This window comes from Hemitrygon akajei, chromosome 23 (assembly GCF_048418815.1).
Source record: "Hemitrygon akajei chromosome 23, sHemAka1.3, whole genome shotgun sequence".
Lineage (NCBI taxonomy): Eukaryota > Metazoa > Chordata > Chondrichthyes > Myliobatiformes > Dasyatidae > Hemitrygon > Hemitrygon akajei.
The window spans coordinates 54,988,626-55,002,773 of record NC_133146.1 but is presented as its reverse complement, the minus strand read 5'-3'; positions in this window follow the sequence as shown (position 1 = coordinate 55,002,773).

The window sequence follows — 14,148 nt, the reverse complement described above, 5'->3', positions numbered from 1 at the left end:
TGCTAGTAAATAGTAGGGTCTCACAGCTTTCCACAGCTCATAGATCTGGGTAACTAGACTTGCTCATAGATAATTGTTATGATTATAAATAATTTTAGTCATTTTTTTGAAATCATCATAAATGTATGCAGGCAAAAAATTAAAATTAATTAATTTTGGGTGCTATATAGTTTTTAGTACATGGTACATAGAAATTAATTAATTAAAATATGCCATTGATGTCAGTATGATCCAGAAATTCTATTCTAGGGAAACTTGATTGATATTGGCAAGCTGTTCCTTCAGTGAGTTTTTAATTTGACTGAATGTAATTATTAAACTGATGAATTATCTTAATAAACATCATTTTTATTTTATAGTGAGAATTATTGTCCCTGATGAACCAAAATTAGGAGAAATCTGTCATGTTTATTTCCATCATTTATCTTCCAAAGGGTCACAGAGTGCTATTCACTCAGTCAACTTTCTTTGATTCCTCACTCAAATCCCTGTCCAGGATACACTCTTTTCTAAAGTGTGCGGAAGACCTCATTTTAACCCATTTATAGGAGGTGATCATCACTGGCAAAGTCAGTAATTATTTTCTATCCTTAATTGCTCTCAGGAAGCTGAACCATTCGCATGAAACCTGTAGTGAAAATCTTCTTATAAATGTTGCCAAACAGGTGTTTCAGTATTTAGAAGGATCAAAGGTTTTATTTTTTATTTATTCATTGTGATACAATGTGGAATAGACCCTCTTCTGATTTTGGTCTGCGCCACCCAGCAACCCCCAATTTAAAAATAGCGTAACCAAGAAGGAACTCTTCACTTGTAAGAACTCTGACCGAACTATGCCGTTAAAATTAGTCAGCAGAATTTAATTAATGATGAGACTATTTAATATTGTAAACACCTTCACTGTTTTGAGATACAGGAGTGAAAAATTATACTTACAACCAGATTTGTACATTGTGTTTGTGTTAGAAACTTTGGGAGGGGTCTGCCAGAGGAATATAGTACTGCACAGAAGTCGGAGGCACATATATACTGTATATAGCTAGGGTGCCTAAGCCTTTTGTACAGTACAGTAGTAATTTTATGTATTGCACTGTACTGCTGCCACAAAGAAAAAACAAAGTTCATGTCATATGTGAGTGATGATAAACCTGATTCCGATATGGGTCTCTATTGTGGACTGAGAGTGGGAAGGTGGCAGGGAGAGGGGAATCATGGGAAAGGGGAATGAAGAGGAAAGGAAGCAGGATGCACCAGAGAGACTTTCTGTAATGATGAACAAACCAATTGTTTGGAATCAAATGACCTTGTCTGGTGTCTCAGGGCTGGGTCTGTCTGCACCTGCTCCGCCTGCACCCCTGGCACTCCTTCTCTGCCACCTGTCCCATGCCCCTCCTGCAGCACTCCACCCTCACCATTCTCAACATCCTGCTAGATTTACAAAATCGCTCTCTGCTCCACGTTGACCAATACAGTACCATGCAAGAGTCTAAGGCACCCCAGCTATATATATGTGCCTAAGATTTTTGTGCAGTACAGTATGTGAAATTCACATCATGTTATCATGGAGGGAATTTTTCACATGGTGAATTTCTAATCTCATTAAGTCATTGCAACAAAGCAATAAATCCTAAAAGTAATTACACGATAGGATGACTGAAGTCCTGTCATGTTACATTGCCTTCTTTTCCAGTTGACCCAATGGTGACATTATCAGCAATCTTCTCTTCCACGCAGTTGTATCATTCAAATAGATCATGAAAGCCAAAATAAACCAAATAAATGAAATTACATATCCAAATATTATTTCAAAATAATGTGTTTTTGATGTCATCTCAGATGATCGAACATGGATTTAAGACTATGATATAAATGCAAGAACGTACTCTTGAGGCTTTTTAAGTCATTGGTCAAACTACATTTGGAATATAGTGAGCAATTTTGGGGTCATCATCTAAGAAATGATGTGCTGGCACTGCAGAGGGTCCAGAGGAGATTCACAGGAATGGTCCCAGGAATGAAAATCTTACCATATGAGGAGTGTTTAATGTCTGTGGCGTATACTCGATGGAGTTCAAATAGACGAAGAAGGATTTTATTGAAACTTATTGAATACTTTAAGTTCTGGATAGAAAGGATGTGGAGGGAATATTTCCAGTAGTGCAAAGTCCAGAATCCAAGGGCACAGCCTCAGAATAAAGGGACATCTCTTTAAAATTGAGAAGAAGAGGAATTTCTTCAGCCACAAGGTGGTGAATCTCTGGGCTTCTTTTTCTGTGGAGTCTAAGTCATTAGGTATATTTAAAACATCTGACAGGTTTTTGACTGGTAAGGGGATAAGGGTTATGGGGAGAAGGTGAGAAAATGAGGTTGAAAAAATTCAGCTATGATTGAATATCAGAACAACCTCTGATGGGCCGAATAGCCTAATATTGCTCCGACAGTGCTCATAAGAAGTATTCATCCCCCTCTCCCTGGAAGGTTTCATGTTTTATTTGTTTACAACATTGAATCACAGTCCTAATTTTGGCATTTTTTGACACTGATCAACAAAAAAAGACTCTTTCATGTGAAAGTGAAAGCAGGTCTCTACAAAGTGATGTAAGTCAATTACAGATACAAAACACAAGAAGGCCGTGAGCCGATGTTCAACTCCATTTTGCCAATTAATACTTCCATTGTTTGCTGATTAAAGTGATGAGGGAGATTGAAATGCTGGCTGCCTACTTTTTCATCGCTGGGGGAATCGCTTTGCTACCAGAGAGGGGAGACTACCTTTTTATTGCTAGTGAGACCACTCCTCTATAGAGAGGGGAGACTGTCTTTGATCAATAGTGAGGTTGTTCTGCTATCGGAAAGGGGAAACAGCCTTTAACCGCTGGTGAGATTGCTGTGCGACAGAGGGAGGTGACTGCTGTTTTATTGCTGGTGAGGCTGCTCTGCAATGGGGAGAGAGAACGTTGCCCAAGTTTTCTGTGTTTTGGATGTGGACTTGGACTACGGACTTCTTTTCAGTCATGAACTTTTTGTATTTTTGTGTTTTTGTGTGTGCACTAGGAGGATTTGGGGGTTAATATACCTGTTCCATTTTTGTTCATTTGTTGTGCAGGGAGGAGGGATTTGTGTGTTAATGATCACGCAGCCTTTCTTTTCTTTCTTGGTTTCATGGCTGTCTGGAGAAGACAAATTTCAGAGTTGTATGCTTTGATAAGAAATGGACCTCTGAACCATTGAATCTTTTTCCTTCAATCAATATACTAACAAAACCAGTTTTATTTTCCGTGTTCAGCTGGACTGCACTTAATTAGCAATATTCAAAACTTTAAAAGAATCCCAAACTTTACACTTGAAACTACAGAAATTAATAAATCATATGGTAAAGATTGTCTTTGCATTTTATTATAAATGATTATCTACAAATCTCAACCATTCCTCAGTAATAACACTAGATCGCTCACTTGGACGTGGGCATCAGGCAAAAAGTCACATTAAACCTGTTTTATATCTATAGTTGGCAGTAATTCAATCAAATCACACAGTCTTGATTATGAATCCAAAGGAATTCAAATCCATGGCTCCTTCGGAAAATCCTGAAAAAATTCCTGGATCATGTTTTCATGGGAACCCAGCTTCCTTTATTGGTCTGACACACTGTCTTCAAAACACAACTCTGTTCCTGACCTTATTCTGTTTGCCCTTGCCCTGATTTCTGTAGCTATTTCTGATGCACAAAACTCCCAGAATTTAATTATTTGTAAGAGTGCACAACTTTTAGATTAAAATTTTGCAGTAAATTCAAAGCTTCCAGTGTTATCCCTTTTCCATTGTGCTTGAATTGCCCAGGGGAAAACATTGTTCCTTTATTTTTGTTCTCTCAATTCTATTTATCAGGTCACCCTAACTTTACTTTTACTTCCAGGTTTATCCTTGGCAATTGAAATTCTGTACATATTTTACAGACTCTTATGGACTATTTTTTGTGATGATGTTTTGCTAAAATTTTGCTCTTTTCTGTGAACTATCCCAAAGACATGGCGTTCCTAGATGAGAGGGCCTTTGTTAATGATATTCATGAGCCAGACCATTTCCTCTTATTTTAACAGCACCTCGCTTTATAACTTTGCCAGTTTGACATAATTGAGGTTAGGATTTCACTGCATAAAGAATTCTCTCTACAGAACAGCGCTGGTCCTGCAGTGCGTTTCACCATAGTCTACCCCTCATCCTTTCACATTCCATCCCAAGATGAGCGAGGCAGTGGAATAAAGTTTAAGCTACATTTCCAAGCTGCCACTGTCAAAAATTATCACTATCTGTTTATTTTGCCAAATTTTTTTCAATGTGTGGGACTGTAACATTGTGTACATGCTGCCGGAGCAGTTATGCAGGTCAAATGATCCAGAGATATAGGCACAAATCCCACTATGGCTGTTCCGGAACTAAAGTTCAAAGTACTGAATGTACAATTTAAAGACTCAATTAGTGGCAAAAAAATGCAGGAAATTCTGAAATAAAAACATATAATGCTGTAAACAGTTAGCAGGGACAGGCAGCATCTAAGGAAATGGAAACATAGATAAACTCAAGTCAGATTCTCTTTCCTAATCTGTTAAGTGTTTTCAATGTCATTGAAACTACCAATTGCTATGAAATCCCTTCTAGTCCAGTGATACCCTTCAAGAATAGAATTTAGAACATAGAGCAGCACAGCACAAGAACTCACCTTTCGGCCCACAATATTGTGCCACATTAACTAAACTAGCAATTAAATGCCTAACTAAATTGATCCCTTTAGCCTACAGGATGCTCATAAGCCTTTTCACTCCACACATTCATGTGCCTATGTAAGAGACTCTTAAATCCCTCTGTCGGATTTGCCTCCTCCACCACCCCTGGCAGCACATTCCAGACAGCCACAACTCCCTGGGTAAAAACCCTGCCCAGCACATCGCCTTTCAGCTTACCCATTTGCACTTTAAATGCATGCCCTCTGGTATAGGATTTTCGGACCTTGGAAAAGCCATACTGGCTTGTCTACATTATCTATGCCTCATATAGTTCTATAAACATACATCAGGTCTCCCCTCAGCCTTCAACACTTCAGGTAAAACAACCCAGATTACTCCAGCCTCTCCCTATATCACATGGCCACTCATACAGGCTGCATCCTGGTAAACCTCTTTTGTACTGTCTCCAAAACCTCACATTCTTTCTATGATGAGGCAACCAGACTTGAATACAATACTCCAGATATGGCCTAACAAAGCTGCAACATTTCTCCACAGCTCTTCAACTCAGTGACTTGACCAATCATCCTGCTCAGTCATTTTTCAGGAAGCTGTGGACTTGTAGTTCCTTAAGGTTGTTATAGCCAGGCATGATAGTGGGGATGAGCTCCCATTACCTATTAAATGCTCCCAATAGCATGTATCTCAAATCGCCTCTGACAACCAAGTTCAGCTCCTGGCCTTCACCTGTGGCTTAGCAAACGAGCCCCACAGAACCCATTTCCACTGACAGGAAAAAGGGCAAAGGTTGGGTTACTGGCACCTTAAGACCAGTCACTTCGGGCAGGTGGGGCTTATCAACCGTGAATGGCAGCTCATCTAGGAGAGGGAGAACTCTAATCTCAAGCCTCCACTGCCTTGCAGATATATACACTCACAATGAAGGCTACGAGAGTAAACCCCCGAGGAAAACTCCAGAGCTGGTGTCCCTAAGGCAGTCCTAAGTTAAGTTCAACACTGACTAGCAACTGCTACGATGCTGCTGGTGCCAAACTGTATCAGTCTCTCCGTTTCCTTTGGATTCATCAGCTGTATGGAGTGGGGAGTCTGCTACATGGTCAACACTTGCTCTCCATATCATACTGCCCTGGCTAGTGTATCATGCAGACAGCTGGGATGCAACAGCCATGGTCGACTCTGAGAACGGATGGTCCTCAATAGGCTTGTGCACTGTACATCCAGCTTGGCTATATGTTTTTCCAAAACTTCCACGTTGTGTATAACTCTTACTCATCATTTGTAAAGCCCTGTGGGTCAACTTCAATGGCAATTAGTGATGGGGATTAATTATAAAATGGAACTTTGAATGAAAGTTTATCAGAACCTCAGTTTCACTCTTTAGCAATGTTGCTGAGTATTGCCGGCATAGTCCATTTTGATTCTTGATTTCCAGCATTTTGTTTCAGTTGGCCAATACCAGCCTTACCAGTGATACCCACACGTTTTAAATGAACATAAAAAACCAGTCCTGAGCAATTCTCAGCAAACTTTAGCACAGCTGACCAAATAGCTTCTTTAGCAAAGAAGACCAAGGAAATCATGGTGGACTTCAGGAAGGTGCAGATGAACCATCCCCCTCTGCAAATACATGTCTCCACCATAGAGAGAGTTAAGTGCACCAAGTTCCTGGGAGTTCACATCACTTGGAGAGAACAAGTTGCATCTCCATTGGGGATGGAAGCAGCCAAGCATTGGACTAGAAGTTCTTACAAAGGCCTGTGAGAATGGCTGAGAGGATCATAGAAGACTCCCTATCATCCATCAAGGACATTTATCAGAAGCGCTGCATATGTAGGGCACTTAGTATTATCTAGGATCCCACCCATCCGTCCAGCATCCTCCTTGACTCCCTACCATCAGGCAGAAGACTTCAATGCATAAGAACAGGAATGGTCAGTTTCTTTCCTCAAGATATTAGGCTTCTGAACTCCCTGCCACATCACATTCAAAGTATCAATAGTTAATCTGTTTTGTACCGGACAATATTTAATTTATGCACTTTGTTTAATTGTGTGTAATCCATCTGTAGATTTCATCCTTACTTTCATAAATTATTATGTAACATGTGTGTTATTTTACAGTGCTTTACACCCGTGTTTGGAGAGGAAATATTGTCTCATTTGACAATATACACATATATAGTTAAATGACAATAAACTTGACTTGACTTGGCTTGAAATAACCTGTGTCAGATATTGGAGATAATCCAAATTTGTATTGATGTGCATTAGTGTTTGAGTTATGTCTATTAATGTAAAATTAGACAATAAAGCACAACGAGACAATAAATGTCTCATTCTCAAACAAGAGAAAATCTGCAGATGCCAGAAATCGAAGTAACACACACACAAAATGCTGGAGGAACTCAGTAGGCCAGGCAGCATCTATGGAAAAGAGTACAGTCGACATTTTGGGCCAAAACCCTTCAGCAGGACTGAAGAAAAAAAGATGAGGAGTAGATTAAAAAGGTGGGGTGGGGGGGGGGGGTAGAGGGAGAAAACACAAGCTGATAGGTGAAGCTAGGAGGGGTGAAGTTAATTGGTGAAAGAAATACAAGGCTGGAGAAGGCCATGGAAGAAAGAAAAGGGGGGTGGGGGGGTGGGAGAAGTACCAGAGGGAGGTGATCGGCAGGCAAGGAGATAAGGTGACAGGGATGGGGAATGGTGAAGCGGGGTGGATTATCAGAAGTTTGAGAAATCGATATTCATGCCATCAGTTTGGAGGATACCCAGGTGCTGTTTTTCCAACCTGAGTGTGGCCTCATTGCAACAGTAGAGGAGACCATGGATTGACATATCAGAATGGGAATGAGAAGTGGAATTAAAATGGATGATCACCGAGAGATCCCACTTCTTCTGGTGGATGGAGCATAGGTGCTCAGCTAAGCGGTCTTCCAATCTACATTGGGTCTCACCTCTATACAGGAGGCCTCACTGGGAGCACTGGACAGGGTATATGACCCCTACAGACTCACAGGTGAAGTGTTGCCTCACCCGGAAGGACTATTTGGGGCCCTGAATGATAGTAAGGGAGGAGGTGTAGGGGTAGGTGTAGAACTTGTTCACTTGCAAGGATAAGTGTCAGGAGGGAGATCAGTGGGGAGAGATGAATGGACAAGGGAGTCACATAAGGAGCGATCCTTGTGGAAAGCTGAAAGATGTGTTTGGTGGTAGGATCCCATTAGAGATGGCAAATATCTCATACTATTGGCTCTCCGCATAAAATAAAATTTCAGTTCATCTTTGTCAAACTTCTTCCTATTACACAGCTGTAATAATTAATGCTTAAACCATGCCCTGCTCCATGGTATAGAGAAAAATATATTGCAGATAGGTAATGGCATTAATCACAAACAGAGAAAGGTTGTTGAGGTGAGGTCCATAGTTTTTATTAAAACAAATCAATCAAATATATTATGCTTGCTTACAGTATGTCTCAACATGGAAGTATGATCATTCTGGTTTAAATATATTGGATTACTCAGTAAGAATCCATGAAGTTTGTTTTCACCATTTTGTAATCAACTCTTGAATCTCAATTGTGCAGGAATGCAAAGGAAAAAAGAAACAAAGAGAAATACATCTGACGGAAAGTACACTGGCATTCACCTAGACATCATTAGTGGTGAGCTAACCTATAAAATTGACCATGAAAGTAAAAGATTTTATTGCAGAAAACAGCTAAAAGAATCTGTGCTGTTTGATGCTTTGGACCGTAGGAATAGTCTGTATGTTGCCTCTAAATTGTTAATTCTAACAGAAAACTAACCAATGCTAGGCTTTTATAAAAAACAGTTGGATGCGAATAAGTTATATGGCCAGAGTATGGAGATTAATGTGACAGCATGAAGCCTAAGGCCAAAGCTAACGTCGCAAGTTTGTAACAATGTTTCATTTAGTAATTCATCTCCTATAGCCCACGTTAGTTTTATGTTTTATATTACTGTATTATATTACTGTAGTGAAATCCAACATAACCATTTGGTTATCTACCAGCATCTGACTTGATGCTTTCCTGAGACCAAAAGTCTCAAATATAGAATCATAATGGAATTCCACTGCAATTACTGAGGAATGGTTCTCCTTGCTTGCTGAATTATTCCTTCACCATATGAACTGTATCATCACTGTAAGGTTTATGTGGCTTAGTAGGCCATAAGTTCGGAACAAAGTTTTATTTTATAAAGCTCAAAGTTCAAAGTAAGTTTATTATGAAAGTACTTATATATCACCATATACTGTACAGACCTGAGATTCATTTTCTTTCTGGCAAACTCAATAAATCCAATAACCATAATAGAATCAATGAAAGACCGCACCAACGGTCTTTGGTGCTAAAGATATCAATTTGTGTAATTACAAAAAGAAAGAAGAAATAATAATAATAATAATAATGATGACTGGATAACATAAAGAAAGGTGCAATAGAGCTAATAGAAATCAAAACAGAGCAGCAAGATACAATACAATCGATGGACAATATGGAACATGTAAGTATCTGGGATACCAAGAAGTAAAGAAATGGAATAAAGTGCGATAAAGGAAAAACTTTTGACAGAATTTATCTCCAGGCTTAAGAAAATCTGCCAAACAGAGCTCAACAATAAAAATATAACAAAGGCAATAAACACTATACCTACATTAACATATTCTTTTGGCATAATATCTTGGTATGAAACTGATCTGGAAAATTTACAAAGAGAAATAAGAAATAAAATGACAAATTTCAGAAAACATTATGTACATTTGAATGCACTTAGATATACACAGAAGGGGAAAGAGGAATAACAGACATTAAAAATCTACACAGGTTAAAGACAGGTTTCGGTAATCCACGCGAGCACGTGCAATTCTGATAAGAAGTATTCACCACTAAACTTAAATGAAAACACCCCAGAAAAATTAAGAACTTATCACTACTGAAGGAAAAGTTAACGGAAAGTAGAGCATGACCGTCCGTGCAAGACATCACCATGATCTGAGCAGACTAGGTTTCACTCAGAGTTGGAGAGTTCTTCCCAGAAACAGGTGGTTTCCTTGGGGCAACACAGGACTAGGTAGTTAACACAAAAAATATCAAAATACTTGATAAAAGACTAACTATTTCTAGATGATAAATGTAGAAAATGCCAAGAAAAACAGAAACAACACAACACTTTACGGAAACCTGTAGCAGTTTAACTCAATCTGATTACTTACACTGGCACAGCCAAGTGGCAAACATCCATTCACCAAAATCTTGCTTTAAAGAAGAAATCATACCTTATTATAAATAGAAGCCAGATCCAGTTTTTGGTCAGAATCACAAGAATTATAATAGGACCCATCAATTAATACAGATAGGACAACCCATAATAAATGTCTGGATATAATAATGCAGGACAAGCAAACAAGAACAGCTTACTTCATAGATATAGCCATTCCCAACACACATAACTTACAGAGACCAATAATTGAAGCACACCAGAAATATGCTGAATTAAAAGAGGAAATTGAAAGACTTTGGAACATGAACAGGGTATACATTGTCCCAATAGTAATATCTATAATTGGTAGCATCCAAAAGACACTACAAAATAGCATTAAACAATTAGGGATACACCGCAATATCTATGAAAATCTTCAGAAATCCATAATACTGAACACCATTAGAATAGTCTTAAAGTTCCTAGCAATTGAGAAATAAGACTGATCTGGTAATTATGCTTCAAGAAATTCTTACATTATTTCAACAAGTTACACTGCTCAAAACTCCTCTGCTCACTATTTGGCAGAAGAGCACCAAAACAAGTCCGTTGCTGAAAGATGAAGAGTGTCTACAGAGCTCTGTAAATGCCAGTGTCTCTGCCACATGTGTTATAAGGAAGCATGGAGAGCAGACCTGGAAACTCTCTGCATTGAAGAACATTGTCACATTGGTCTGGGAGAATATATTTGAAAGCTTGTTTTCCCAATAACACTGCAGGTTAAGCATCTCTTATCTGGAAATCCAAAACCCAAGAAACTCCGAAATCTTTTTGAACACTGACATGATGCCACAAATGGAAAATTCCAGCAGGCGCTGGGAAGGATCCCAAGCAATGCATGGGCCACTGCACATCACAGACAGTTGTGAGAAGGGACCTCACATGGCCTGAGGGTGGCCCTGTTACTGCCGTTTTGTTTTCAGCAAATCATTGTAGCCAGACCTTTGTGTGTTACTCATGGTGCATTTTCTGATTATTCTCTGGAATCATGGCTGGCAAAAGGGGAAGGAAAGTGGAAGCTTCAGAGAGACTTTGGGTAATGATCAATTAACTAATTGTTTAGAATCAAATTACCTTGCCTGGTGTCTCAAGAATGGGTGTGTCTGCACCCATGCCTCTCCCCAGTCTGTCACTCCTTCTCTGCACCCCTCCCGCAGTGCTCCACACTCACCATTCCCAAGATCCCTTGCTCCAGCCAGATTTACAAACTCGCTCTCCAATCCATCTTGACAAATACAGTACTGTACAAAATTTTTAGGCATCCTTGCTAAATAAATGTGCTACGACTTTTGCACTGTATGTACTAAATGGATTTTATGTTTGGACTTGGGTCCCATCCCCAACCTAACTCATCATATAGATGCAAATACTCCAAAATCAGAAACACTTCCAGCCCTAAGCATTTTGGATAAGAGGTGCTCAACCTGTAATAAATTTTGCACAGCGACTTTAATGCAACAAAATGTTCCAAAGCAAAGTACACAGCAGGAACATTATGAAAACAATCATCGCAAATCATATGTGCAGAGATGATTAAAGGCTCAATCAAAGGGGAGGTTACAATGGGTTTTGTAAAGGAAGTAAAGGATTAGAGGTGCAGAAATTAATGGAGAGAATTTCAGATCTTGGAATCTAAACTGAAGACATGTCCTCCCAAAGCAATGAGGCATATTAACCTAGTTGCGGGTATTTACGGCACCAATCTTGGTGACAAAGGCTATCATTTTAGCATCTGAATATGAAACCTAGATGCTAAATGGCTGAAAAACTTTCTATTCACAGAAGAAACCCCAAGAATTTCCTGGAAATTCTTCTGACTGGCCACAGCAACACCAAAATCACCATGGAATTAGCCCGTTGTTAATCTTCTGCTGAAGTTGCAACAACAGGCCAGTAAAACTGATGACAATGTGTTCCCTTGCTTAGTTAAAATCTACTCAACATACAGATATCAGCCAAAAAGGTCTGTAATCATAACAAATAATATAAATACTGTACTAGAATACAAAAGCAAAGCAAGGATATAATGCTGAGGCTTTATAAAGCAGTGATGAGGCCTCACATGGAGTGTTGTTAGCTGCTTTGGGCCCCTTTTCGAAGCAAGTATGTGCTGACATTGGAGAGAATACAAAGGTGGTTCATGAAAATTATTCCAGGATTGAAAGGTTTGAAGGCTCTGGGCCTCTATTCGCTGGAATTCAGAAGAATTAGTGGTAACCTCATTGAAACCTTTTGAAAGTCGAAAAGCCTTGATAGTGTGGATGTGGAGTGGATGCTTCCTGTGGTGAGGGTGTCCGAGATCGGGGGAGACAGACTCAGGATAGAGAGCTGTCCTTTTAGAATGGGGGTGAGGAGGAATTTCTTTAGCCAGAGAGTGATGAAGCTGTGGAATTCATTGCCATAGGGAAATGTGGATGCCAAGCCATTGGGTATATTTAAGGCAGAAGTTGACAGATCCTTGATTAGCCAGGGCATGAGGGGAGATTGGGGCTGAAAAAGAAATGGACCAGACATGATGAAACAATGGAGCAGACTTGATTGGCCAAGTGACCTAGTTCTACTCCTCTATTTTGTGGTCATATGTTCTTATAATGTATTTTCTGAGAGGTTTGGTTTTAAACAAAATGAAGATAGGGGACAATGCCCAACAGAATTTTTTTTTCTAAGGAAGAATATTAGCATGAGTTTTATTGTTGTAACAATCAGAAATATAAGTTGTTGATTAATGTTTGTTTATACTATCCCAAAACATTTCTTGAAATTAACCTCTCTCAAACTATCTGCCACAGCCAGCGAGAAAATTGCTTCCTTGTTGTGCAAAAGTGCACAGGAAAGGTCCTGGAATCAAATCTCTCTCTCTCTCTGGGCCAGAATAAATTCTGATTTCCTCTCCCTGTTCCTGTGTTTGGCAGAATTAAGATAAAAAGAAATGCTTTTTTCTGAAATGCGTTGAGAGCAGGTTATCACTCGGGATAGTCCAGGCTACAAGCGGTAGAGTAAACCTTCAGATGCTGATGGAAATAATCTCTTCACTGTCTCTGTTCAGAACAGTTTTAGCAGCATTCACTCAACGTGCAAAACTATTTGAATCAAATGAATGCTTCTTGTATAGTTTATCACAACCCACTGGTAGATAATGTCATTTTGTTATAGAGGTTCCAAAACAGTTCAGGGTGACAAGCAATCGTTTCCCTTGTGAGTAATGGGAAGAGTGCCAGGACTGAGCCTTAAGCCACAGGCAGCTCGAGCAACAGAGCTCTGGACTCTGTCCCACAGCTGATGTGGAAGGAAAATGAAACATGTGGCTTTCTCTTGTAGACTACTTTACAGTAACAAAGGTTGTGTCTCCATCCATTTGGCTGCACTGCCCAGGAATATTAAAGACTTATCAGCCACATCATAGCCCTTAGATATTCAAACAAGAGATTCTGTGGCTGCAGACAACAAGCCAGGATGGTTTGTTGTTTCCCAAGTGGCTGCAAATAATTGCCAAGAGGGAGGGTAAACAGCCAGAGGTCGTAGTGCACATCGGCAGTAATGACATAGGTAGGTAGAAGGAAAAGGTCCTGTGCAAGTGAGTATATGGAGTTAAGGATAGGGCTGAAGAACAGAACCTCCAAGGTAGGAATCTCTGGATTACTCCCAGTGCCACAAGCCAGTCAGGGCAGGAACAGGATGGTGGTACAGTTGAATGAGTGAAGCTGAGGAAGTGGTGCAAGGGGCAGGGTTTCAGATTGCTGGATCATTGGGACTTCATCTGGGGAAGGTGTGACATGTACAGAAAGGGTGGGTTGCATCTGAACCCGATGGGGACCACTGTCCTTGCAGGCAGGTTCACTAGAGCTGTTGGGGAGAGTTTAAACTAAGTTGGCCAGGGGGATGGGAACCGGAGTGATAGGGTTAAGGGTGGGGCTATTTGTATACAAACTGATGCAATGTGTAGTGAGACTGTGAGGATGGACAGGCAGATGATAGGATAAAATTGCAGTCACTGGGATGAGGTGAAGTATAACATGGGGGGCAAAATCGAAATGGGTGATAAATACAGGACTGAAGGTGTTATATGTGAATGCACCCAGTATATGAAATAAGATAGATAATTTTGTGGCACTGTTATAG